The sequence below is a fragment of the Felis catus genome, chromosome B1 (genome assembly GCF_018350175.1).
Source record: "Felis catus isolate Fca126 chromosome B1, F.catus_Fca126_mat1.0, whole genome shotgun sequence".
In the NCBI taxonomy this organism is placed as follows: Eukaryota; Metazoa; Chordata; class Mammalia; order Carnivora; family Felidae; genus Felis; species Felis catus.
Genome location: NC_058371.1, coordinates 2,160,001 through 2,186,118, shown reverse-complemented (window position 1 = coordinate 2,186,118; position 26,118 = coordinate 2,160,001). Strand labels below are relative to the sequence as shown.

The following is a 26,118-nucleotide window of genomic DNA, read 5'->3' as shown; positions in this document are numbered from 1 at the left end:
ACTAGACCGTGTGCTGTCCTGATCGTAATCCTGCACGTGCACAAGTTTAACGACAAAGTCACAGCACCAAAATATCCCAAAGTTAGAACCATCTTCCCACCATTTTTTAAATTTTAGACTTTTTTTAGTGCAATGTCAAATTCAGAGCAATTTTAAGTAAAAGGCTCAGAGATTCCCCATGTACCCACTGCTCCCTGCACACACACAGCCTCCCCCGCCACCAGCACCCCCACCATGTCATGCGTTTGTTAAAACTAATGAACCGCATGCACACGTCGTCGTCGCCCAGAGTCCACAGTCCACATCAGGGGCCCTCTGGGTGTCATACATGCAGTGGGGTTGGACAAATGTATGATGACATGTGTCCATCATTACAGTGTCACCCAGCGTGGTCTCACTGCCCCCAACCCCTCTGTCCTCCACCTGTTCATCGTCCCTCCTCCCACAGCCCCTGGCAAGTATTGATCTTTCTATTGTCTCTGTAGTTTTGTCTCTTCTAGAATGCCATAGACATGAAATCATGCAATACGTAGATTTTCAGATTGCTTCTTTCACTTACTGATATGGATTCAAGAGTCCTACATGTCTTTTCATGACTCGATAGCTCATTTACTGTTAGCCCTGAGTGAATGATCCCATTGTCTGGATGTACCCGTTCATGTATCCATCCAACTCTACAGGACAACATCTTGGTTGCTTCCGATTCGGGCCATAAGAATAAAGCTGTTATTAGCACCCATGCAAGTTTTTGTGTGAGCACGTTCCAGTTCCTTCAAGTAAAGAAAAGGAACATAATTGTAAGATTGTACGGTAAGAGGTTGTTGAGTTTTGGAGGAAACCGCCAAACTGTCTTCCAAAGTGGGGGCACCATTTTGCATTCCTTCCAACGACTAGTGATAGTTCCTGTTGCCCCACATCCTTGTCGGCCCGTGGTGTGGTCAGTGCTCTGGACTTGGATCATCCTCATAGGTGTTTACTGGCTCTCCTCGTTATATCAATTTGCGTTTCCTTGATACGATGTGGAACACCTTTTTGTGTGCTTCTTAGTCACCTGAATATTATCTTTGCTGAGGGGTCTGTGCATGCCTTTCTCCCATTGCTTAATCAGCTTGTTTCTTCTCTTACTGTTGGGTTTTAAGGGTTCTTCGTATATGGTGGACGACAGTCCTTTATTAGACGTGTCTTTTGTAAACATTTTCTTCCAGTCAGTGCCGTGCCTTTTTATTCTGACGGTGTCTCTCAGAGAGCCTACATTTTTTATGTTGATAAAATCCAGCTTACCAATTTTTTTTGTTGGAGTATAACTGACATACAATACCTGTTAGTTTCACGTCCACATCATAGTGATGCTGTCGTATCTAAAATGTCATCACCAAACCCAAGGTCCTCTGGATTTTCTCTTTGGTACTTTTTAGGAGTTTTACAGTTTTTCATTTTACATGGAGGTCTGTGATCCATTTTGAGATAATTTTTGTGAATATGGGGGAGTGTGTGTGTAGATACAGTGTTTTGCACATGGACGCCCAGCTTCTCTAGCGCCATTTGTGGAAGACATCATCTTTGATCCATTGTGCTCCCTCCCTCACTCCTTCATCAAAGAGCAGTCGGTTATGTTTATGCGGGTCGTTTCTAGGCTCTCTACTTCGTTCCGCCAATCTCTTTGTCTCTTTCGTGGACACCACACAGTCCTGATGAGTGTAACTGTACAGTCCGATCTTGAAGTTGGGTAGTGTCGCTTCTCCAATTTTGTTCTCCTTCAATACTAAAGGAGATTGTTCAATACTAAAATTGTAAAGTGAAATGATCTTGGGCTGGTGGTGGCCACGGCACACGACAGAATTAAATGTAAACTCTCTCTAGAGGATTTCCCTCACGGAATTCCCAAGGAATCCAGGCCTACGTACACGCCCGCGCACAGCCACAAAGACAGGCACTCACATAAACACACACAAAGTCACTGCCACCAAGAAACAAGCCATCACGGCTCAAAGTCAACAGAGCAATAAATGACAGTCTCCAACGGGGTGAAATGTAAATGTTCTTGAGTTATTGACACACAACAGAAAAAGGTCATGTTCAAGTCCATTAAAGAAGTAAAAGAGGGAGCTTCTGGGTGATGGAGAAACCATCAACATCAACAAAGCAGATTTGAGAAGAAATAAAATAGACCTTCTCGAGATGAAAGCTACTCTAACAGAAAGAGCCACAGACCGGACACAGCTGAAGAGCACCCGAGTCAGCTGCAGTGTAGCCAAGGCCTGACCTAACACCACGGGACTGATGTGCCCACACTCTGTGAAACGACAGGGACACAGGCTGTGTTGTGTTGGAATGGCGTTGGCTGCGTACCCTGTTTTCTTTCATTCTTTTTAGAGTCAAAAGAACAATGAGCCCCTATGAACGGAAGCTTTCAAAGAGGACCAGGTACTTAAGAACTAAATTGCATCTGTATTCACACCAGAAGTCCTCAAGGAATTCAAAATCAAAAAATGCTTATTTTTTTTTTAAAAAAAGGTTATTTCACTTCTTAGGCAAAAGATTACAGAATAATGAGAAATACAATATTTTCTCACACGGATGCCTCTGGAAAGACATTTTTGCTCTTCTAATAATGCATCAGTTAGTAAAACTTAATGACATTTATTTTTAACAGTTATTCACCATGGTATCTTACAGGCACCATTTTATAATGTTCAATTCTATAATATATGCATAAATTGACCATAAGCTTTAGAGGTTTTCACAGTAAGATATTTCATTTACCTGAATTTCATTTGTAATTTTTTACATCAATATAAAATTAGTGTTTTTGTTCTCACAGCATTTTATAAAATAAATTTTCTGTTACTCAACATGGGTTTAGTTCAATTGATTCAATTATCTTATACAGTTGTATTTCTTGAAAGTATTTCAAAGTCTAAAAACCAATGTCAAGGAAATATATAACTTTGCGTGTATTAAAGTATGTTCTGTATCAAACAATGACAATAGTCATGACAATATACATGCCCATTAGACTAAATATTGCTAAAGCTTAAGTATATCTGATGGGACACCTGGGTGGTTCCATTGGTTAAGCATCGGACTCTGTTTCAGCTCAGGTCATGATCTCATGGTTTGTGAGTTGGAGCCCCATGCCGGGCTCTGTGCTGACAATGCAGAACCTGCTTTAGAGTCTCTCTCCCTCTCTCTCTCTCTCTCTCTCTCTCTCTCTGCCCCTCTCACCCTCTCTCTCAAAATAAATAAATAGACTTTAAAAAAGCTTAAGTATATCTGAATGACAAGAAAAACTTTTAAATGGTCTGTCATGACATATCACATGGAAGTTGTCCACCAGTCATTCTTTAAGTAACAATCACTTTCTATGAAACAGTGGTCAGTTCAGCTTACCAACCCTACGATCACACGGTGTTTTTCTTTAAGACCAGCATCGTATTTTGTTATGTATCGGAAATGCTTCATGTTGGTTATGTAGACCATTTAGAAGACGTGTATTTGCAAGGATATTTTAAGTGAAACCAATAATTTATTGTATTTGAATGTTTGGTGTAAGTGTGTAAAGGTGAAGGCCTACAGTTTGGTCGTACACTCTTATTTGTATCATTGTGACAACAGCCAACACGCTGAGAATGACAGATGACCTCCTAGTGGACATGATGATCATAAAAATGGTTTTCGTTATGTAAGGATCTTTGACACAAACAGATCTGTGGACCATACTTTAGAACCTCTAACATACGTTGGTATCTAAATATTACAACCAAACTTCATTAGAAAGAATATGGGTCTATAAAAATGCTCCCTCAAAGAACCAAACACATCTCTTAAATCTGATTCACCTTCTATATTTTTAACCTACATTCTTTTATATTCTCATTAAGAGGGAAACTCAATGACTGAAAACTAAATATACACCCATATCAAGTAAATGAACACCTGCCCCTTTTAATTCTTGGATCAAAATTAGACCATCATAAAATGCTACTATTTCGTTTGAATTTTAAAACAAAAGATTAATATTTTAGTAACCCATTTCATTTTCTTTTTGTTTTAATTTTTTTTAATGTTTATTTTTGAGACAGAGAGAGACAGAGCATGAATGGGGGAGAGTCAGAGAGAGAGAGAGAGAGAGACAGAATCTGAAACAGGCTCCAGGCTCTGAGCTGTCAGCACAGAGCCCGATGCGGGGCTCAAACTCACAGACCGTGAGATCATGACCTGAGACGAAGTCGGATATTCAACCGACTGAGCCACTTAGGCTCCCCAACACATTTCCTTTTCTTGTTGGTCTGTGACTGTGCTCCAGTACTAATCAGCAATGTGCTTCAGGTCTGGTGTATCATCAATGCTAGTGTACCAATCCAACAGGAAGGAAAACTTACTTCCACTCAACGCGTGTGTGTAATTGTTTGCTGCTCATTTATGCCCATCACAAATAGGGTCAGAAGAGAGATCTCTGTTTGAATAGTTACTAGCCAAATCCCTAAGGTAGTGACCGTGACTTTGCTGAATATGAGCTGTAAGGTATATCAAATGCTATATCTTTACTTTTTAAAGTGGTTCTGCTTTTTCCATTACGGAATCGGTTAAAAACAGCACAGAAAATGAGTTAGGCACAATTACAATAATCCACAGGCAGAATTTCAATAATAATAAAATCTGCCACCAGGTGAAAGATAATGTACACATTATCCATCAACTTCCCTGGAGATTGAAAAAAAAGAAAGAAAGATAAATCCGGAGGGGTGAGATGTAGTATATTCCACGTATACATCATATTTATGACAATGTATCAAATCAACGGATGATTTTAAATATGCTCTGCACCTCATGGTCTGAATAATTCATGCCTTCAAAGGCTGATGTTAGCTTCCCTGGATCTTAGGGTTCGTATTTCAAACTAGTTCAGTTCTCCCTTAAAGAAAACAAAATGGAACACGACAGAAATGTGCTTTATGTTAATCCCTGCCTGAATGGACCAAGTCAAGCCGTCCCTCCCATTGTCAGATTCCGTCACGTGTTGATCGTTATGCTTACCATTTACCCTCTCCACTCGGAACTCCGCCACCTTTTCCAGCCTGGGCTCCTCGTGCCTTACGAGCTCTGGAGTCAGTGTTCTAAGCTCATCCCTGAACCACCGTAACCCAAACCCAGAATGACCTTGCGCAATTTCTCTCTGTTAATGTTTATTTCTTTATTTTGAGAAGGACAGAGCACAAGCAGGGGGAGGGGCAGAGAGAGAGGGAGAAAGAATCCCAAGCAGGCTCTGTGCTCTCAGCACCGGGTCCAGCGTGGGGCTCGAACTCATGAACTGCAAGACCATGACCGGAGCCGAAATCAAGAGTTGGCCGCTTAACTGACTGAGACACCCGGGTGCCCCAATCTTGTGCAATTTCTAAAAGAGCCATTTGCACAGCACCACGGGTCCCCCTTCAAACATTTGTCTTCCTAAAGCCAATCAGAACTCCGCAGAGGGTGTATGTGCTCATGTTGCATAGCTGTGCCATCTGTTGGACAATATGTAGGATTGCATAGCACGCAACATCTACAACAAAGTCCTTCAAACATGACTAACCCCAAACTTCACAGTGATGACAACCTAATCAAAACATATTGGCCACTAGGAATGCATCTCTCCACATCACGTATCAAAACTGCCGCGTAACACCCACATTCTGGTGCCAGGACGTGTTGTGAACGGTGAGTGTCTCCGATTATGAGTTTGGGCTCTTGTCAGCCTTTTCTGGAGTGAGGTCACAGGTTTGGCTCATTTTGACCTCGGGGTCACACAAAACCCCTATGTGATCGTCCACTTCACCCAGCTTCTCTACGCCGTGTCACGTAAGCAAAGAGCTCTTGTACATCCCTATGTAACAACATCCCCGCAGCGGGAGTCATTTACTCCGGCCCGCTGGAATGTGAACCGCAGTTCCCTTCTAAACATATTCCCTAGATTCATCATGCACTCATTGCCCAGGAATTATTTGAAACTACAAAGACGAGAGAACATCACTTACGTCTGTGTTATAAGTAGACGTCTGTGTCCATTGGGAAGTGACTGAAAGCCCTGACCTTCAGCTATTTTCCCGTACACTCACCCGCTTGGCAGATATGTTCTGTTGGGACAACTGCATAAAGAAATGTCAACTCTGTAACAGGAAGGAGAGTAAGAGGGCTGGGGAAAACGGAAAGGAAAACCAGGGCACATTTTCTAATTTCCTTTGCTTTCACCTGATGATCCTTTGAGGGTTACCTGCTGCCAACCTGAGCTTCGATCATCTTTGAGCACCTTGCTTTGCGGTGACGAAGACACAAAGTGTCAGCGGAAGCTAATTTCAGCATCCTAAAATGGCCTCTAGCGCCATGATGCAGTGATGCCCGTGGCTCTCCAAACCACACATGACTACAATGGACGCGGAGGCCTGGTAATCACCGATCCAGGTGCCAAACGAAGCAGACTCCTGTGGCACGTGTCCGTGTCTCCCTGCGAACGACAAATGTCCTCGCCACAGGTGATGCCAGAGTTGCATGGATGCTAATACATCTGCAGCTGGAACTTGGCTCTCAGAGACTTTCGTTCCATAGACCATGCCACCCCATCCACCTCCTGTCCCCCTCACTAGGTTATCGGCATGGGCACTCCACGGGCCACAGCAGACTTTCACCTCTCGTGGACTGTGCACACACCTTCCCTCCCCCAAAGAGACAGTCCGCAGCATCATTAAACAGGGCACTTCTCCTGCATCACAAAATGTTTTCTTTCTGTTTTTTTTTTTAATTTCACCACATTAAAATTTTATTTTCTTCTTTATGACTTGACATTATTTCTTGAAGCCTAATAAATGATTTGGTCTTGTTATTGATGTTCAATTCAATAGAGGGTATTTTATGAGACTCTAAAAAAAATCAATCCTTATGTCTTCCGTCTATTTTATAACTACCTAAAGTTCATGTGGATTAATTTAAAAACCAAGAAGGAAAGCCAAAGTGAAAGCTGTAACTCCTTGATTTAAACATTTCCCTTTGATTTCTTCGAAACTTTGCAAGGTTTAATTCAGTTCAATAGGTATATAATGAAGTCCTTTGCAAAGCCCCTGTCTGGACCATGGATACAGAGATGAAACGTGATTCCTGGCTCTAGAAGTCAGTATGAGTTGGCCTTTCTGATTCTCGTAACTGGAAGCTCGTTGATTTAATCCATTCTCCCTGCTGAGGAAAGTGGGAAGACATGAGCTTGAGAGGATCAGAGGATCAGAGCTCACAATACAGGGAAGAATTACAAATCCAGAGCTGGGGTGGGGTGGGGTGGGGTGGAGGTCCAGAGCCGTGAACCCAGCATTTGGGGCCTGTGATGCAGGACTCAGATGCCAGTTCTAGATGGGAAAATTCAAAGGCTGAGTTCCACTGTGGAAAACATCAACAGAAGGAGACACAGGAAGCAGAGACTACGGCTGAAGGTGACCTCCTCTCCATTCACACTGGGTACCCAAAGTTCTGCAGTCTAGGAATTCAAGTGAGCTAGAAAAAGATGTGTAGTCACAAGGATTCAAGCTCAGCATTAAACTATCTCAAATTCCGAAATGTGATTGATTAGACCCAGGTAGCCAAGGTTTCTAAGAGCCTGGCAGAATCTGTTGCAATGATGCCTTGAAAGAAGAGAGCACATTAGTCTTTCATTTGTTTACTCAAACGATTTTACATATAAAATGTCCCGCATATAATAAAAATAACGAGACACGCGCAGATAAGACCAAGCACTTGTGATAATCGAATAAATGTTTGCAAAATCAGGGAATAGGAGGAGACCCATGTGGGGTCAGAAAGTAAGGAAAAGTGAGGAAGAAGGAGCAGGTGAAGATGAAATTACCTTTATTTTTCTTTTTTGTAAGAAAAATAAAAAACTTTATTTTTCTCATTCTTCATGGATCTCACAGGTAACAGTTTGTGCAAAATACGAGTACAATGTAACCAATTATGCATGCTTGTGTGTATATTTTATGTCTATTCCTGCGCTCTTGTAAGTGAGAAGAGGGAGAGTAATGACCCAAAGGGAGGAGGGAGGAATTAGGATTTCTTATTAGGAGGCACTCACCTTTCCCGGGAAGTACTATTGTGTTATTTGAAGCTGGAACTTGGATATGGATATATATATATATATATATATATATATATATATATATATATTGCATAAAGCAACCACTAAAACATGTGTAATAAAAAACTATAAATGATACGAGAGGAGACTAAATGGAATAATATAAATGCTCAGTCAAAACCCCCAAAGGTAAAAAAAAAAAAAGTTGGGAAGGCAAAAGCAGAAACAAAAATCAAGTGCAAAAAAAAAAAAAAAAAAAACAATATGGTGGCCATTACTCCAATCTGGGCTGTGGTTACATGGGCGTTCCTTTGATGAAGACTTATTGAGATGTCCCTTACAGTACAATTTTCTCATTACAACTCAATTTTTTTTCTAATTTATGTCTTTGTTGATACATATTAAATGAAAAATGTCATTATTACATTATCTTTAGGGCAAATATAATTTCTCATCCAAACCAGGGCACTTTCGGCTCTTAGAAAGTATGTTATTAGAACTACCCTGGGACAACAGATGTAACCAAGACACCAAGACTGTCCCAGAAGGACAGGTGTCCAAGAATGATGGTCCCTTAGCTCTAGTAAAGAATACTTCAACTTGGAAAGTGACTGCAGGCGGCTAAAACATTTAAGAACCTTTGATGTTGTGCAGGTGACCCATAAATCCAAAACACAGCTGATTAATATAGTCTTAGACACCAGTCATATTTGCTTTAAAAATTTATGAGTCAGCTACATTGTGCCAACTGCTGTGCTCGTCTCTAGGAGTATGAAAGAATAACTAATACATGGTCTAGTGGGAAAGAGAAATCCACGAATGAATAATGACAACCTGACAGATAAATGCCAGGAAAGGAAATGCCCGATTGCTAAGAGAACCCGGTGGGGAGACTTACTATTTCTGGAGTGACTATTTTTTTCGGAACAAAGCCTCAAAAGCTAAAACTAGAAGTGAAGAAAATATCTTGAAGGGAACATATGAATTTGAAAACTAGGTAAGGGATAGGAAATACTCTAAGCAGGGAGGAGGGACCGCCGGGTTGGCCTACATAAAGCACAGGTGCGTCCCTCCACGCTGCATCCGTAGTCTGACAGACCCAAGTGGGAGCTTACACTTTGCCACCTCACTCAGCACCTGAGACTCACTCGACATTGGCTGATACTGTGCTGAATTTTATGCTATGTTCATGCAGAACACATGAAACTTTACACAGAGGGCATTCTCTTTGTTTCCTTTTTAAACATTTTATCATTTTTGTGTGTTTTTACTCAAAGCAAAATCTGCCCTGGCCTTTGCCATTCGTTTAGGAGTGAGAGTGAGCATCGGATTGTACAAGGGACGCCAGAGGCGGGACCAATTGGGAAAGACACTGTACCATCCAGCCTGGGTTTCTGCATCTCTTGACCTATTATGTTACCAATATCGTGATCAACAGTGTGTCCTGAGGTTTCACAGAAATGGGATGAAACCTGAATGAAAGTGGTTTCTGTTTGTTTGTTAATTATGGAGGAAAGCTCTTGGATTTGTGATCCTGTTGGTTTTGTTTGGTTTGGTTTTTTAATGTTGTTTAGGTAAGAGTTCACATGCCAATGATATTCCAGGTCTCGATGACATCAGTGATGCTCTCTTTCTTAGAGGAATAAGGTACAGTTTTTCTGTGTTTTGGTAACATTCCCATCTTTGCCTTGGCTGCAAAAAAAGTCAGAGTGTGGTTACAGAAACTGTCTTCTTTTCTATGTGATTCCTCATACTTTGGATTCCACTGGCAAACATACCATGTTTTTTTTTCCAAAATGTAAACCTCTGTATATTATTTTCAAGTAACTGGAATGAGAACTATATTACTAAAAATGAGGTATTTGGCCAGAATCAGGATTCATTATCATTTCATAATGCCCGTAATGAGTTTGTGATATATTAATGGCAAAAAAAATCTATTTTAGTGGGCTAAAGAGTGACTCCAAAAAGATATGAGTGTGTCCTATCTTGTGGGACCTACACATGTGACTTTATTTGGAGACAGGGTCTTTGCTGATGTCCTTTAAGTTGTAAGTTAAGATGTGAGTTAAGAATCTGAGATGAGATCATCCTGGAAATACACTAGGCTCTATGTTGAATAACAGGTGTCCCTATAACAACAACAAGAGGTAGATTTGGACACCCAGACCACAGAGAGAGAGACCATGTGAGGACAGGCAGAGATAGGAGTGATGTGTCTACAAACCAAGGATCCCACCACCAGTAGAAGCCAGGACAGAGCCTGGAACGGGTCCTCCCTCAGAGCCTTCCAGGGATCCCATCCCTTATGACAGTTTGGATTTCTGATCTCCAGATCTATGTGGGAATTCATTTCTATTGTTCCGAGTCAGCAAGTTTATGATAATTTGCTATAGCAGCGCTAAAAAAATGAATACCTCTATATCCTGATGGACAGAATTACCAAAAAATTAGTTATGTTATCAAATCTCATGGCTACCTCTGTCAAAACAACTTGCATTAACATAATCGGGTTTTTTTAATTAAACACATTGATATATAATAATAATAATAATAATAATAATAATAATAATAATAATTTATCACTGGTAAGAGAAAAAGTCACCTAAATTCCCATATTGGTCCAATGTCTTCATCAGTGAAATAAACACATTAACTAAATAATCTGAGTTGCTTTGAGCATTCAGTGCCCTAAGTCATTTTTTTATTTAGTAATTATGATTAAGTATATATATGGATACTTAGGATGACATATATTGGAAATATATATACACACGCACACATATATATAAGATATAGAGAGAGCATATATATGAACATAGAATATAGGAGGATATGTATAGAGATAGATAGATAGATAGATAGATAGATAGATAGATAGATAGATAAATAGATATACATGAGACGGAGAGATTTTAAGGGATGGTTTACACATTTGTGGGGGCTGGTGGGCCTGAAACATGCAGGGAAAGACAGAAGACTGGAGACTCAGGGAAGAGTTGATGTTGCAGCTCAAGTCCAAAGGCAGTCTGCTGGCAGAAGTCCCTCTTCTGCTGTCAGTCTTTTTCTGTCAGGCCTTCCACTGATCGGACGAGGCCCACCCACATGGTGGAGAGTAACCCACTTTACTCAAAGTCTATCGATTTCAATCCTAATCTCATCTAAAAGACATCTTTGCAGTAACATCTAAGGTGGGTGTTTCACCAAAGGCAGGTGCCACGGCATGGCCAAGCTGCCACATAGAATTAACACCACATCTACGGCGATCGGGATTGCTTTTACTTCTTCACTAAGCGTTTGCGGAACTAGTATTTGAGTCTACTGTATTCTAGTGGAAAGACAGGCAGAAAGAATTTCAGCTGGGGAACGTGGCCACGCAGGACACAGGGTGGCATAGTGTAGATGGAGAAAGGTTGGCGGGAAGAATCTTGATGTGGATTTCCAGGTGTGGCCTCTGTGAGGAGGGCACGTTTGGACAGAGACGCAAGTGACGGGAAGAAAACCGTGCAGGATCGAGGAGCCATCCCCTGTCCACCGTGGATGTGGACTTCTCATCACGACAGGTGGGTCTCGGGTTGGCTTTTCATTAAGTTCATTTACCTCCTGAGCCACGTCTGAGGGCTGGCATTGAGGGAAACTGAGGCAGACTGCATGTGTGTCCTGGGACCTCTAAAGGGTCGACTCTGGCAATAAAGCAGCCGCTACCCCCTTCCCCAGGAAGGACAGTGACACCGGTAAAAGAAAATGTGCACAAAATAAAACAGTGAAGCGGAAATGAGAAAAAGTTCAAGGAGGATTTTATTGTATTTTATTTTACTCTTTAAAAAAATTATTGTTGGGGCACCTGGGGGACTCAGTCGGGCAAGCGCCTGACTTTGGCTCAGGCCACGATCTCACAGTTCGTGGGTTCAAGCCCCGCGTCGGGCTCTGTGCTGACAGCTCGGAGCCCGGATCCTGCTTCGGATTCTGTGTCTCCCTCTCCCTCTGTCCCTCCCCCACTTGCACTCTGTCTCTCAAAAATAAACAAACATTTAACAGACAATAAATAAATAAATAAATACATACATACATACATACATACATACATACATATGTAAATAAACAAACTAAATAAACTATTGTTGTGAGAACATGTAACAGCAGACCTGCCCTCCTCCCAAACTGTAAGCCCACGTTAGCGATGACCTCAGGTACGGTGTTGTACGTCCGGTCTCTAGACCCTATTCGTCTTGCTTGCCTGAAGCTAGATGCCTGCTGATTAATCGTGCCCGTTTCCCCTCCCCCAGCCCCTGACAACACCACCCCAGTCCTTGAGTTTACGCACTGGCCTGTTTCAGATGCCTCACAGCAGTGGAATCGCACAGTATCCATCCAGGTTGCTGCCCACAGCAGAAATTCCTGTCTCTGCAAGGCCCCCAGGACCGCACTGTACATATACATCACATCGCTGTATCCATGAGTCTGTCGATGGACACTTACACTGTTTCGTATCCTGGCCACGGTCAACGGTGCCGCAGCGAACATGCAGTGCAGGTATCTCTTCCAGATCTGAATTTCGATACTGAGGATACATCCCCACGAGTGCAATTGCTGCGTCGTAGGGCAGTTCTGTTTTTCACTTTCTGAGGAATCTGCACACCGTTTTCCAGAGAGGCTGCACCAGTTTGCGTTCCCCCCAACAGCGCAAGAGGGTTCCCTTCTCTCCACATCCTCGCCAACACTTGTGGTTTCTGGTTGTTGTTTTTTTTTTTATTTTAGTCATTCCGACAGGTGTGAGATGATATCTCCTGGTGGTTTTGATTTGCGTTTCCCTGGTGATGGGTGACGGTGAGCATCTTTTCATGTGTCTGTTGGCCATCTGGATGTCTTCTTTGGAGAAATGTCTGTTCACATTTAAAGAAGGATTTTTTTTTTTAATTTTTTTTTCAACTTTTATTTATTTTTGGGACAGAGAGAGACAGAGCATGAACGGGGGAGGGGCAGAGAGAGAGGGAGACACAGAATCGGAAACAGGTTCCAGGCTCTGAGCCATCAGCCCAGAGCCTGACGCGGGGCTCGAACTCACGGACCGCAAGATCGTGACCTGGCTGAAGTCGGACACTTAACCGACTGCGCCACCCAGGCGCCCCTAAAGAAGGATTTTAAATAAATCCTTGAGAGCCAAAATAATTTCCACATTGTCTTTTTTTCTCTTTTCTTTTTTTCAACGCATTACATGACCATCGGCTATATCATTGACCTTGAGTTTGTAAACCCCATGGCATCAGCCTGAAGGCTTCTGTCTGCTTTTTTTTTTTAATATTTTTAACGTTTATTTACTTTTGAGAGAGAGAGAGACAGAGCGCGAGCAGAGAAGGGGCAGAGAGAGGGAGAGACACAGAATCCGAAACGGGCTCCAAGCTGTCAGCACAGAGCTCGACGCGGGGCTCGAACTAGTGAACGGTGAGATCATGACCTCGGTCGGACACTTAACCAACTGAGCCACCAGGCACCTGTCTGCTTGCTTCTGTGTTACATGCAGGGAGCTGGTGCTCTGTATAGTAGCTGCTCATGGAAAGCAGGACCCGGACCCTCAACACTAGCATCTACCCAGGATGCTTAGCCAAGCATAGACATGAAGGAAAAGGAAGATAATACATTGCTAAACTTCAGAGGCTGCATCATAAGCCCCACATAAAATTTTGTATGCCAGTGTGTGTAAAAGTACATCGAGGTTCTTGGAGAGAAACTCAGAAGCAGGGGAATTAGTTAATAAACTCGTATATTAAAGCAAGGTGTGAAGGGAATGAGAGAGAGGAACGTTAAATTAGAATCATCAGACGTACGATCTCGTGACATTTTAAAAACATAAAACGAAGCAAACCAGAACTGAAAGGGAACGGGTCCTGCATCAGTCCTGCATAAAAGGCCGCCTCGTGCAGCAGTCAGAAGCGACGTCCACTTTGGACCTCTGTCACCCAGATTCTGGCCTCTCGTCCTGTTCTCTGCCAGAAGCACCAGTTAGTGCCGGATCCGTGTCTTCGGGCAGAAAATCAGGACGGGTCTGGAATGTTCTGTTGCTGTTAGAAGTCAAGATGCTTCTAACGATGCCTAAGGCTCGTGCTACAAACAGGGGGAGTCCCGGCTCAAGAACAGACAGCCGGGCATCCAGCCTTGACAAACAGGCAACGTGGCCGCTGAGATGCAGCCCGTGGCAGCTGAGCGTGGTCGGGGCCAGGTCTGGCACGGGCACGAGGACCCGCCTGGAAAAGCAGGAGCGGGTATGCAAGGAGGGGGCATGCAAATGTGGCTGTGCAGAACTCCCTTACCTGGGGACATAAACAGCACCTGCCTCTGGTTTAAAGCCAGCAGATTTACAGGTGCACCTGACTGAGAGTGTGTGCTATGGGTCGGCTGAAGCCCCGCCTGGCCCGCCCGGAGGATCAGGGAGAGGGACAGGACCACCTGCCACACGGACCCACAGTGTCCTGAATCTCAGGCATAAAGTCTGTACTTTTTGTCTGTCCGGTGGGTTTCCATTCCGACCCGTCATGTTCCAGTCATCGGCCCTGCACCCCTGTGATCCCGTTCACCTCGGAAAAAATCTAGATTCATTGGCAGAATCGTAAGTGCTTCATGACACTCATGCGGGTAAAGTAACACAGCGTGACAGAAAGTGGTTCAAATTTCCACGTGAATTTGCCGTAGAATTTGTCGAAATGGCACGCATTGATCAAGTTACGTTTACCTAAGTCTTAAACCGAGGTCCTGCTCAACCACTGAGTTTTCCATCATACACCGTCCGTGACAACACAAAGCACATGCTTCGAATGAATTCTATACCGTAGCTTATTAGTCTTAAGGGAGGAAATCAGGAAGAAACCAGTGTGAGAACACACACCGCCAGCAGCCTTTGTGTAAGGAGGCGGCATTTCAGAAAAGCGCCTACAGAAGGTTAAGGGATTGGATGCACGTAGTCCTGAGTGGAAATAAAAGTGTTGCCCTACACTTATAAAAGAAATTATCAAGTTAACAGCCAAGGAAAAGTGTCTAGGACGGCAGGAGCTGGCGGTTGGGAAGGAGGAGGTGCACGGGTGCAGGGTGCACGAGTGGGACAGACGGAGAGCCGGCGCGTGCTGCCCTAAGCGGGGCCCCGCTCCGGGCAGGGCTGAGGTCCCCCTGGCCTCGCCGACGCTGGGCGCGTTAGGCCCATTGCACTACAAGGAGGAAATGATGTGCAAGTGAAGGCAGTGACGGTTTGAGGCAGAGAAGCTCACCTCGGGGGGACGCTCCGGCACTCAGGTCGTTGGCCGGCGAAGCCCAACTCTGTGAAATAGGGCTGTGTTCTGGGCAGGCTGCTCGGCCGTCCTCTGAGGCCGTCCGGGGATCGGCGACGACCAGAGGGCAATGCCCAAGACGCCCACCATGGGTGAGGGGTCCGGGAGCCAGCAGACACCATGACCAGGTCTTCTGGGCCATCGGCCCCCGTGTTGCCACGGCCGCTGTGAATAACAGGCACGGTCTGAGGACCAGAGAGGTCGCCTTTGATTTCCCAGGCTCACACAGCTACCAAGCAGTGGGCAATGGAGCCCCATCTGGGTTCTGATTCCGGGACCCCACGCTCTCGGGCGGCAAGAGTCCGCCTCTGACAGTGAACGGGAAAGGAGGTACCAGATGCATAAGGGGGATCAGCAGAGGCGCAGGTAGGGAGAGGGGACTGTGGGCAGGAGAGAGCGCTCACAAATGCAAGCGCACTCCTGGCCCAAGGGGAGCCTGGGCCGGGCTGGGCTGTACAGGCTTCGCATTCGGGTGAGCTGGAGGCCGTGTCGTGCGGGGAGGCGGACGTTCGATTGGGATGACGGTTGAAGTCCTGTCTGAGATATCTGGACCTGTTATCCTGCAAGAAGTGAGAAACCCTTAAGGCTTTCCTGCCACGTCCAGACTTGACGTAAATGCTGTTCCGGGCAGGCTAGCTTGGGGGAAGGGGAGGGAGACAAGGCGGGAACCCGCTGGGAGAACCGTGAGACAATGAAGGGGCAGCCCCAAGAGGGTCCGGAAGAAACGGAGCCCGAGCACCTGTCTGGCATCCGTGGGGCTGCTGACGACAGCAGCGAACGATTCAAGGCGCACAGGGGGTTTGAGGTTTTCAGCTGTGCGTTTATTGCTGGTGAAAAAGAGACACAAAGGTTTCCGAAATCGCAGAGATCAACGGACTGGGGAGTAATTCCGGGTCCTCTGGCTCACCTTCAGAGATGCGGCCTCACTTTCGTGTTCGGGACACACGTTCCCGAGGGACGCCTGGCAGAATGTGGGCGTCACTGGGCTACGGCCGTTAGGGGACACGTGTGATGTCACCTTGCGGTTCTAGTCCTGCTGCTGCAAAAGTTCCTGATGAGATGAACTAACACCTAAACACGGACGCAGGTGGAGGAGGGGGGCAGGGGACAAGGACGGGGTAGAGAGCCCGCCCCCACCCCACCCTCCCGGTACCTGCAGCTCGTGACTAGACAGACTCCACCCTCCCTGACACACGGGTTGCTAGGGGCTGGGCAGATGTGTGCACACGGGCGACACCGCCAAGTGTGATAATGGCACAAGTCTCCATGATGCCTCTGTCGCCGCCGCTGCCCCACGTGCCTGGAGGTCACACCCACAGGGCAGCCTGTCCGTGGGGCCGTGGCCACTTGCCGTGTCCTAGGCGTCAAGCCCGAGTGTCCCCACCTGTCCGCATCCTGTGGTGGACGCTAACACAAACCCCTGCCTTGGTCCCGCGGCGATGCTGTTACGTGCAGACTGTGCGGGTGGCCCTCGGGTGACCCCGTTCGGAAGAATGGCCTCTAAACTCGCCGTCTTCCCGCCTCTGGTCCTCGCGCCTGCACTCGGCCTGGGGCCCGCCCGGGCTAGCTGCACACTTGTCACCGGGCACTCTGCCGCGCCCCCTGCGGACCTCTCACCCCAGAACAAGCTGCTTCAAGGGGTCCGGGCTCCGGAACTGCAGAAGACCCTCCAGCCGCTGCCAGTGGTGGGTGTCAGACATGCAGGTGGATGGCATCGCGGCCCGTCGGGGCCCCTCGGAGGACAGCAGGGAGGGAGGGTCCAGGGTCCCTGTCCTTCACCACGGTGCTGCGGCCGCCCATCTGGAGGGAAGGACGGGGAACGGTGGGCCCACTCTGCGTCCCGAGGCCAGGGGACATTTTCTTCCGTGATCCCTAGTTGCTCCCGTGGTTCCTCCTCATTGTGACAACTTTGCCTCATCCCCGGTGACATCCACGGCCACTCCGGGTGCACCCCACGCGGCCCCAGCCTCCGGCTCACATGGGTCCATCCCTGCGTCTCCCTGCTCCCAGCCCCTGCCAGACGCCGCGCCCCAGGTGCCATAGCGACCGACAAACGTTTGCGGGTTGTGTTGCTGAACAAATAAACGCACATGAATAACCCACCGCCTTGCGGCCCCGTCTCAGCCACGCACGGTCCTAACAACACGCCCTCCGCCGATTATTCTCAGCCCCGAACCCTCTGTGTGCCACCGCCACTCAGGTAGCAACACCACCACGTTTTTCTAACGCCCAGTACGTGGTATTTCTTCCGGCAAATGACGGCATCTCGTTGCTGTGGTGTCCAGAATTAAGCTGGCTTCTCAGAACCATCTTCTTTGCAAACGGGCAAGGAAGGCGGTTTTCCCGGGGTCGCTTCCCCAAGTCTCACAGCCGGCAACGGGGCCATCGGGAAGGCGAGGGAGACAACACGTGAGCCGCTGTCTCTTGGACCATCTGCGCGGCAGCTTGGGTTAGGAGTGGAGACGTCCATGTGGCCTCGTTCGTGTTTCAATGTTGTAGACAGACAGCGGAACCCTGCTGTCCTTGTACCCGTCATTAACTACCCCTAAGCCTCCCTGGAGACTTGACTTCACCCAGGCTCCGTCGCCTCTTACGCGGAGCGACGACAGACGAACGGTCTCAGCTCTGGGGCGCCTGGGGAGCGACTTTTGATGAAGCTTAAGCTCCCGACTCTTGATTTCGGCTCAGGCCAGGATCTCACAGTTCGCGTGTTTGAGCCCCGGGGCGGGCTCTGTGCTGACAGTAGGGAGCCCGCTTGGGATTCTCTCTCTCCGCCCCTCCCCTGCTTGAGCTCCCGCTCTCGCTCTCTCTCTCTCCCAAAATAAATACACTTCAAAAAAAAAAAAGTCTCAGCTCTAACATTCTGTGCTTCCTTTGTTTCTGTTGTGAAAGGATTAAGAAGCCAGAGAAAAATCTGATATTCTGGAGTCTCAGAAGCTGTGTGGACACGTTCCCGTTATTGCTGCTGAGTCGCAAAACTCACTTAAGTTTCAGAACTTTTTTCTTTTTTCTAACTTGTAAAACTGGGCTGCAATATTTATTCCTTGGATGGTTCGAAGGATTCATAACCTAATAGATTTGGTATCTGGCCCATCTCTACGTATCAGTCATTTTCTCCAAAGAACTTAGAGGTCAATTATTTGTGCTATGCCACATTTCTACGTTCGAACATGGATTCTAATGCCCCGACGATCTGGGGGCAGTCCCCACTAAAATAATATTGATCAGGCCTCCAAGACGCAGCCATGGAAAAGGCAGGGATGCATACGGGACTTTCCCACCGCCCAGCAGAAGCCTGCGTCACGAAATGTCATAAGTACAGGAATGGAGATGATGAAAGTGAAAATAGAACCAGATCATTAAGATTAAAGAAATGAGGTTTTCCATTATCGGATGAGGATAAAATGCCAGCTTTCGCGTTGTTTTTGTAAATCATTGAGTGAACAGCCTCGGGGCCGACACGGCAAGGCAGCAATAAATCAACAGCAGTCGAATCTCATTATTCTCTCCACTTCTGCTTTGATCATTCTGGTCCTGCAGCCCTGCAGTGCAGCAGAAACGGGGCCGGGGCCGTGGGGTCTGCGTCCCCGGGCTCGCTGGCTACACGATGCTGCAGCGGGTCCCTCGGACGAGCCTGCAGAGCAAGAGGGCAGACACGCCAGGACGGTCCCTGCGTACAGCCAGTCCCAGCACGGTCTCGGCATCGGCCGGTCACGCCCTAGATGCCGGTTCTATCCTCCCAAGTGTTGTCCTACGAGATGAGATGCCTGAGGTCCGGAGAGGTAAAGTCGATCGCCCAAGGTGGTCCTAGGAAGTTACAAAGTGGGGCAGCTGCAGAACTCTGTGAGTTAAGTGGGGGCGCTCCTCTAGCCACCCTGGCATCCCTACGTACCTTCTGACCTCACGTGGGGTGCAGGGACCCCAGGCCTAGCCGGCACTCACCTCACTAGTCACCTTCTATTGAGAAGGTCTCTCAGAACGCACAACACCGCCTTCTTCTCATCCCTACGCTCTCCCCACAAAGTCCCGAGGGGACCCAGCCGGTGTCCGCCCTGACCCAGGAAAGGACAATCATACCACCCAGCTTAGTCCATTCGAGCTGCTATGACATGACGCTATAGACTGGGTGGCTTCTCAGGCATTTATCGTCCCAGTTCTGGAGGCCAGAAGTCTAAAATCAAGGCCATCAGCAGATTCGGTCTGGTGAGAACTGCTTCCTGGTCCACACTTGACCGTAGTCTTCTCGCTGGGACCTCACATGGAGGAGGGAGGGTGTGTTATAAGGGCACTAATCCCATCATGGGGTCCCACCCGCATGACCCAGTCACCCCTCCCAGGGCCCCACCTCCCAACACCATCACCCTGGGGGTTAGGATTTCAACGAATCGGAGGGGACACATTCAGTCCATAACACGAACCCAGGGGTCGAGGTAAAGAAAGCCCCCAGGGTCCTGCCCGTTATGGAGAAAGGAAGGGTTCCTTTCGTGCCGTCTTCCCTGAACAATCTACACAAACAGAGTACGCCAACCTCTGGGGGATTTCAATATGAAATTATTAATCATCACCCTGCTTCGGAATCGCTCACGGTTTCTGCATGTTAACTTCCTTCCAGAACTCCCTCGTTGGCAGGTACGTTGGCCTCCTGGTACCCTTCTTTATTTGCCGGTGAAGGCTAGGAAAACAACAGCTGGTATTTATTGCTTTGAATACATTAAACAGACATAAACCAGGAAGACATTGGATAGAAAATGTCAAACTACACAATGAGTTCCCTCCTCCCTGGTGAAACGTAGTTGCCGTGTGCCCTTCTATCTGGTCCCCGGTCTGAGTGTTTTCCTTGAGTGACGGGGTCGCAGCTGTTTTCTTGATTCAACCTGTCTGACCCCTGCGTGAGGAGGAGGGGGGTACAGACACACACAGGGCGTGTTGTTTCGCAGATTACTTCTTTGACGTTAAAGAAATACATTCTAGGCTTTTAAAAAAATTCTTCAACGATTATACATCAGAAGGCTATCTTTTTAAAAATCCTCGTCAAATTATCTAAAAAAATTCATCAATATTTTTATTTAATTAGCATACATGGGGGGGGGGAAGCAACTTGATCACATTTATTTTTTTTTGAAAAGTAACTATGAGGGGTGCCTGGGTGGCTCAGTCGGTTAAGCGTCCAACTTTGGCTCAGGTCATAATCTCACGGTCCATGAGTTCAAGCCCCGTGTCGGGCTCTGTGCTGACAGCTCGGAGCCTGGAGCCTGCTTCAGATTCTGTGTCTCCCTCTCTCTCTGCCCCTCCCATGCTCTCTCTCTCTCTCTCTCTCCAAAATAAATAAACATTAAATTAAGAAAAAGAAAAGTAACTGTGAGACATGTAGAAAAAATGCAATTCAGACCTTGAGAATTGCTTAACAATTGTACTAAATAAATGACTAACAAAACCCAGTAGTTCCAAATATCAGCACTCATGTTGTTCCATGTTATGTGTGACGAGTGTCTAGAATTGCAGTTCTATCTGGAATCAATACCTGGCAACCACCCCAGCACCTGCTTCTTGTCCAAGAGATTGCAGATAAGTGGAGAGCTGAGGTGCGGGGGTGAAGGGCAGAGTATTTGCTCCAAAACACACACAACCAATTCCTGAGGCTTCCCCAGAAGGCACGGCGTCCCACGGGCCGTGCTGAGCAGAGGCGGTGGGCATTTCCAGGTCTGAAGCGTGCTGCTTGCAACAGGACGTTTGAACTTCCTCCCAAAGCGGGCTGTGGTCCCACGTAGGTTCTGGGACTCCAAGCCACGTGCTGCGCTTCACAAGAACGGGGCTCCCGTGAGAAGGTCACGCTCACGGTGGCCCTGAAGCTGCCCGAGGACGTTCCTTTGCGTTGCCCTTCCTTCCGAACAAGTGGTCCTTTCCGGTTCCTCTTTGTCATCTCTTAGTTCCGTTGTGCTCGATGGAACACATCCCTCTTACTCATTTTTGTGATGAAATGCATCTTTGTATGTCTTTTGTTTCGCTTCATTTCGTTTGCATTTCTCAAGGAATCATTTCTTTCCCCAAACTTCTTCCCTGTTTGTCCTTTGTCTATAATGGCTGAGTGAGCCACACCCGTACGGAAAACGACCAGGAAAGAATGAGTAACTTGGGGCACGCGGGGAGCTCTGAGTTGGGCTCAAGAATTCTGGCCATGCCGAATGCTATTCCAGCATCTAGAGCTCGGGCAGGTGACAGACTGAAACGAAATAATTAGTGACACGGTTTGGGGGAACCAATAACCACAAGATCACTTTTTATTTTATTTTATTTTATTTTATTTTATTTTATTTTATTTTTTTAAATGCTTATTTTTGAGACAGAGAGAGACAGAGCGTGAGTGGGGGAGGGGCAGAGAGAGAGGGAGGCACAGAATCCGAAGCGGGCTCCAGGCTCCGAGCTGTCAGCACAGACCTAGACGGGGGGCTGGGACCCACAAACCGCAAGATCATGACCTGAGCTGACGTCGGAACCTTGACCGACGGAGCCACCCAGGGGCCCCTCATTTTTTATTTTATAAATTCATACTTTTCATGGTATGCTCTGAACAAGGTACTTAGAATACGAGCGCTCTAATTTTCCCCCAAGTTGTCAGTCATTTCAGAATACATTTTTCTCCTGCGAGACATAGTCAAAAGAAGGCAGATATTATATACATTCTTCACTCTTGCCCTTTTAACCCTTGAATAAAATCAGACTTGTGCTTCGTCCTGGGTTTGAAGGAGCACATGTGATACTCAGCATTTTTCAGATTCACCTGCAACAGTTCTTCTGATTTAGGGGCTTTGTTTTGTTCTGTTTGTTAGGTTCACAGAGAAAATGGCTTTCTTTGCCTCCTTTTATTTTATTTTATTTATTTTATTTTATTTTATTTCATCTTTATTTTTATTTTATTTCATTGTTATTTTGTTTTATTTCCTTACCATTTGCCTTCCTCCATATTGTTGCAATCACTGTAAGACATTTACATGAAGTCATCCTGAAGGAACTCAAATCATATCACAAACTTCAATTACCAAATAGACCTCAATCTTCACAACGCCCCTGTGCGGTAGCCGGAGCCTCAAAAAGCCATGGATAGGTGCAGCGCCCTGGCTGGCGTGGGGAGCGCTGCCCCGGGAGACGGGAACAGAAGGAGTCACGAGTTCACTGTTCTGACTGCAAGAAGAAGAGGGCGAGATTACAACCAATTCCCTGAGACAGTTTTCTCAAAACAATCAGGAACCAAACCCAGCTGCTCACAAGACCTGCAGCTCTGGGTGCAAGCCGTTTCCAAAGGAAATGTGTCTCGATTCTCAAAAGAAAGGATAATGCATCCAGGGCTCTGTTCGGGGCGGACTGGACACTTTTCATCTGAGCACGCACAGTGCCATTTGCTTTCCGGCCAGCACTGGCGGCTGGCGGGCAGGAGCCGTTGGCCTAATTCGGTGGACGAGCAGCCCAGGATGGGGTGGGGACTGTCACGGCTGCCAACAGGTGGGTGTCGGTCCTGTAGTCTGATGCGCTTCCTGCCACAAGAAGGTTGCCCAGCTCTATGGGCACAGAACTCTCACGGGATTTTGATAAGCTCACTCACATTTACTTTCTAATTTCTTAACATTGTGGTCGAAAAAAAGCCAAAAAACAACCCTTAACAAAATTCACCATTTCACGCATACTGTTCAGTCGTGTTAAGCACGTCCACGTTGTTGTGAAGCAGCTCCGGGACCTTTCTGTCTTGCAAAACTAAACCTCTGTACCCACTAAACACTAACTCCTTACTTTTTATCCCCTCGGTCCCTGGCACCTAACATCCTACTTTCTTTCTTTCTTTTTTTTTTATTTAATTTCTTTTTCTTTTTTTAATGTTTATTTTTGAGAGAGACAGAGACAGAATGTGAGTGGGTTAGGGGCAGAGAGAGAGGGAGACACAGAATCCGAAGCGGGCTCCAAGCTCCGAGCCATCAGCACAGAGCCCGACGCGGGGCTCGAACTCACAGACCGTGAGATCGTGACCTGAGCTGAAGTCAGATGCCTAACTGACTGAGCCACCCAGGCGCCCTTGAGACAGCGATTCTCGAAGCAGGACATATATCCTCACTTCTCTTTCTTCTGTGTATGCTCCACAGAACAGCAGTGAGGTTTAATAAATGATTCAGGTACAGTCACTGAGCCGCCACAGACCGAACTTCCCATGGACTGAGGTTTCCGCTTGGGCCCAAGGGCTGTGGAAGCCCACCGACCTAACCCTATCATGGTCTGTGCAACCTCACGGAGCATCCTGGCCACTGTGATGCTCGCTCTGGGACTGATCGAAACGTAATGCTGCGGGTCCTCCAGAAAAACCCCACTCGCTTATGCTCTCTCCTGCATCTATGCTTCTAACTCCTTCTTACCCCTCGAATTCATGCACCCTGAGATCTTTCCCCCTGTGCTGGTCCTGCCAGGAAATAAAACAGAGTCTCCGTCTCAGCCGTGCGCTGGCAACAGGGCCTGAGCAGAGGGAGAGCCCTGAATGGAAGCAAAGTGCATATGTTCACGATGCAAATACAGTAAAACCTTGGTTTCCGAGCATAATTCGTTCCAGAAACACGCTTGTCATCCACAGCACTCGGTATCAAAGTGAATTTCAAGAACCATTGGCTCAGTTGGGATCACGTGACGTTCGGCGGCACGTACTACTCGAATCGGAAGACATCGCTCGTGTATCACGTTAAAATTTATTAGAAATGTTTGCTCATCTTGCACAACACATGCAGACCAAGTTACTCACAATCCCGGGTTTCACCGCTCTCACAAGATGGCCCAGTTCAAGCTACCCACACGAGACCACTGAACACTGAGCTGGAACATGGTACTAACATGGGACTCTTGGGGCGTCTGGGGGGCTCAGTCGGCTGAACATCCAACTTTTGATTTCTTGGGCTCAGGTCACGATCCCAGGGTCATGGGATCGAGCCCTATGTTGGGCTCCATGCTGAGCATGGAACCTGCTTACGATTCCCTCCCTCTCTGCCTCTCTACCCCTCCCCCATTTGCACACACACACTCTCTCTCTCTCTCTCTCTCTCTCTCTCAAATAAATAAATAAATAATAAATTTAACACATGAGTCTTGAGAACCTGGTGCAACCTGGCTCCTTGACCTGGCTCTGGGGTTCCTCGCTACTGGTGTGAAACCACGGAAAGTGTCTTTGGGGTCAAATATACCTGGATCCGTGCCCCAACTTGGACAGCTGCCAGCCGGGTAAGCTCGCGCATACCGATAAAACCTTCCGAGACTCAGTTTCCACACAGTGCAACACGTGTACATGCCAAGTTTTATGAAAATTACATGTAAAAAAAGATATGATATGTAATATATATTATTACATAGACAGCGATATGTGTATAAGTATATTAGCACAATGTCTGATAGACCTGTTTACTCTTGCGTGCAGACATTGCCTGCTTGGTGGGATTTCTTCCCATGACCTGAAAAACCCCTCCTTAAACCAATTACCTCCTGTTCTTTCTCTTTCTCCTGGTTTCCTATAATTGTCAGAACGCTCGGTCCTTCACTTGTGTGCGTGCTTCCCAGTTTCATCAAATCCCAAAACTCATAGATTGAAGCCCTAAACCTCCCCTCCAGTGACTGTATTGAGAGATAAGTAAGTAAGGTTAACTAATTAAGTAGATAGTTAATTAGGTTAATTGGGTAGGTAATTAAAGTTATGTGACATCGTAAGGGAGGGGTCCTGATCCAATAGGAATCCTGTAAGAGGAGACACCAGGGGCATGTGAGCTCGGAGCAAACCCCATGCGGGCACCGGGAGAGGACGGCTGTCTGCACGCCAAGGACAGAGGCCTCAGGAGACACCAGCCCTACGGATGCCTTGATCGGGATTTCCAGCCTCCAGAACTAGGAGGAATGAGTGTGTGTCGTTTAAGAGCCAGTCTGTGGGATTTTGTTATGGCCACGAGCAGACTGAGACACCCCCCTAGCAATACCGATGACCCAAGATGAAAGAACGGGGCTCCTCCGTGAGCACCCAGGGCTTTCTGCACGTCACACCCCTGCCACCTGAGCCCTGGGCCCCGTAGTAAGAGGGACCCAGAGAGTACAGCAACCAAAATGAGAAAGGGGGCTTGACCCAATGCAGAGCACTCTGACCTGTGCCCACTGGACAATGCCCGGACATTTGCTCGTCAAGCAGTGGTTGGAGAAAGGTTCCATTTTACTGCTAAAAAGTAAAATGCCAGCGTGCACTCAATCGAAGTCAAATGCTTAGAAAGAAATAACACCTGTATTACCGGCTCTTTCTCTTTGGGTAACACTTACACAGAAGTATGGCGATGAATCAGATATTTCATGATTTCCTAGGATTTGGATAGGTTTTACGAGTCCTCTACTCTGTGTTTGCAAATTCCTCACTGCTCACACTACCAACTGCCTCACTTCTTCCAGAAGCCTAAGCACCCAAAATATTGACATTCACCACCAGGAGATAAATGTATTTTTAATATCTGCTTTAGCTAGGGTCATTTTCAGAAGCCAGTTGTTGAAATGCATACCACTAAGAAACCATTAATTAAACAACTTTTTAGACATCTCATTCATTTTAATAGGAAAAATTTTCACCTATGAAAAAGTAAGAAATGAAAGATAAACAGATTTAAAAAAACTATCACCAGGGAGGCAGGAATTTAGAAGTCATCAATTATCACA

At 46.6% G+C, this 26,118-nt stretch overlaps 1 long non-coding RNA gene across 2 annotated transcripts in view; it reads right to left on the bottom strand.

Annotated features, from left to right (window-relative positions):
* Window positions 1–21,857: 21,857 nt before the first annotated feature.
* LOC123384725 overlaps window positions 21,858–26,118 on the bottom strand; it is a 163,781-nt gene continuing 159,520 nt past the window's right edge. For both annotated transcript variants that reach the window (XR_006596199.1, XR_006596202.1), the window contains one exon: window positions 21,858–22,590. This is a non-coding gene — a long non-coding RNA (uncharacterized LOC123384725). The remainder of the gene's footprint in view (window positions 22,591–26,118) is intronic.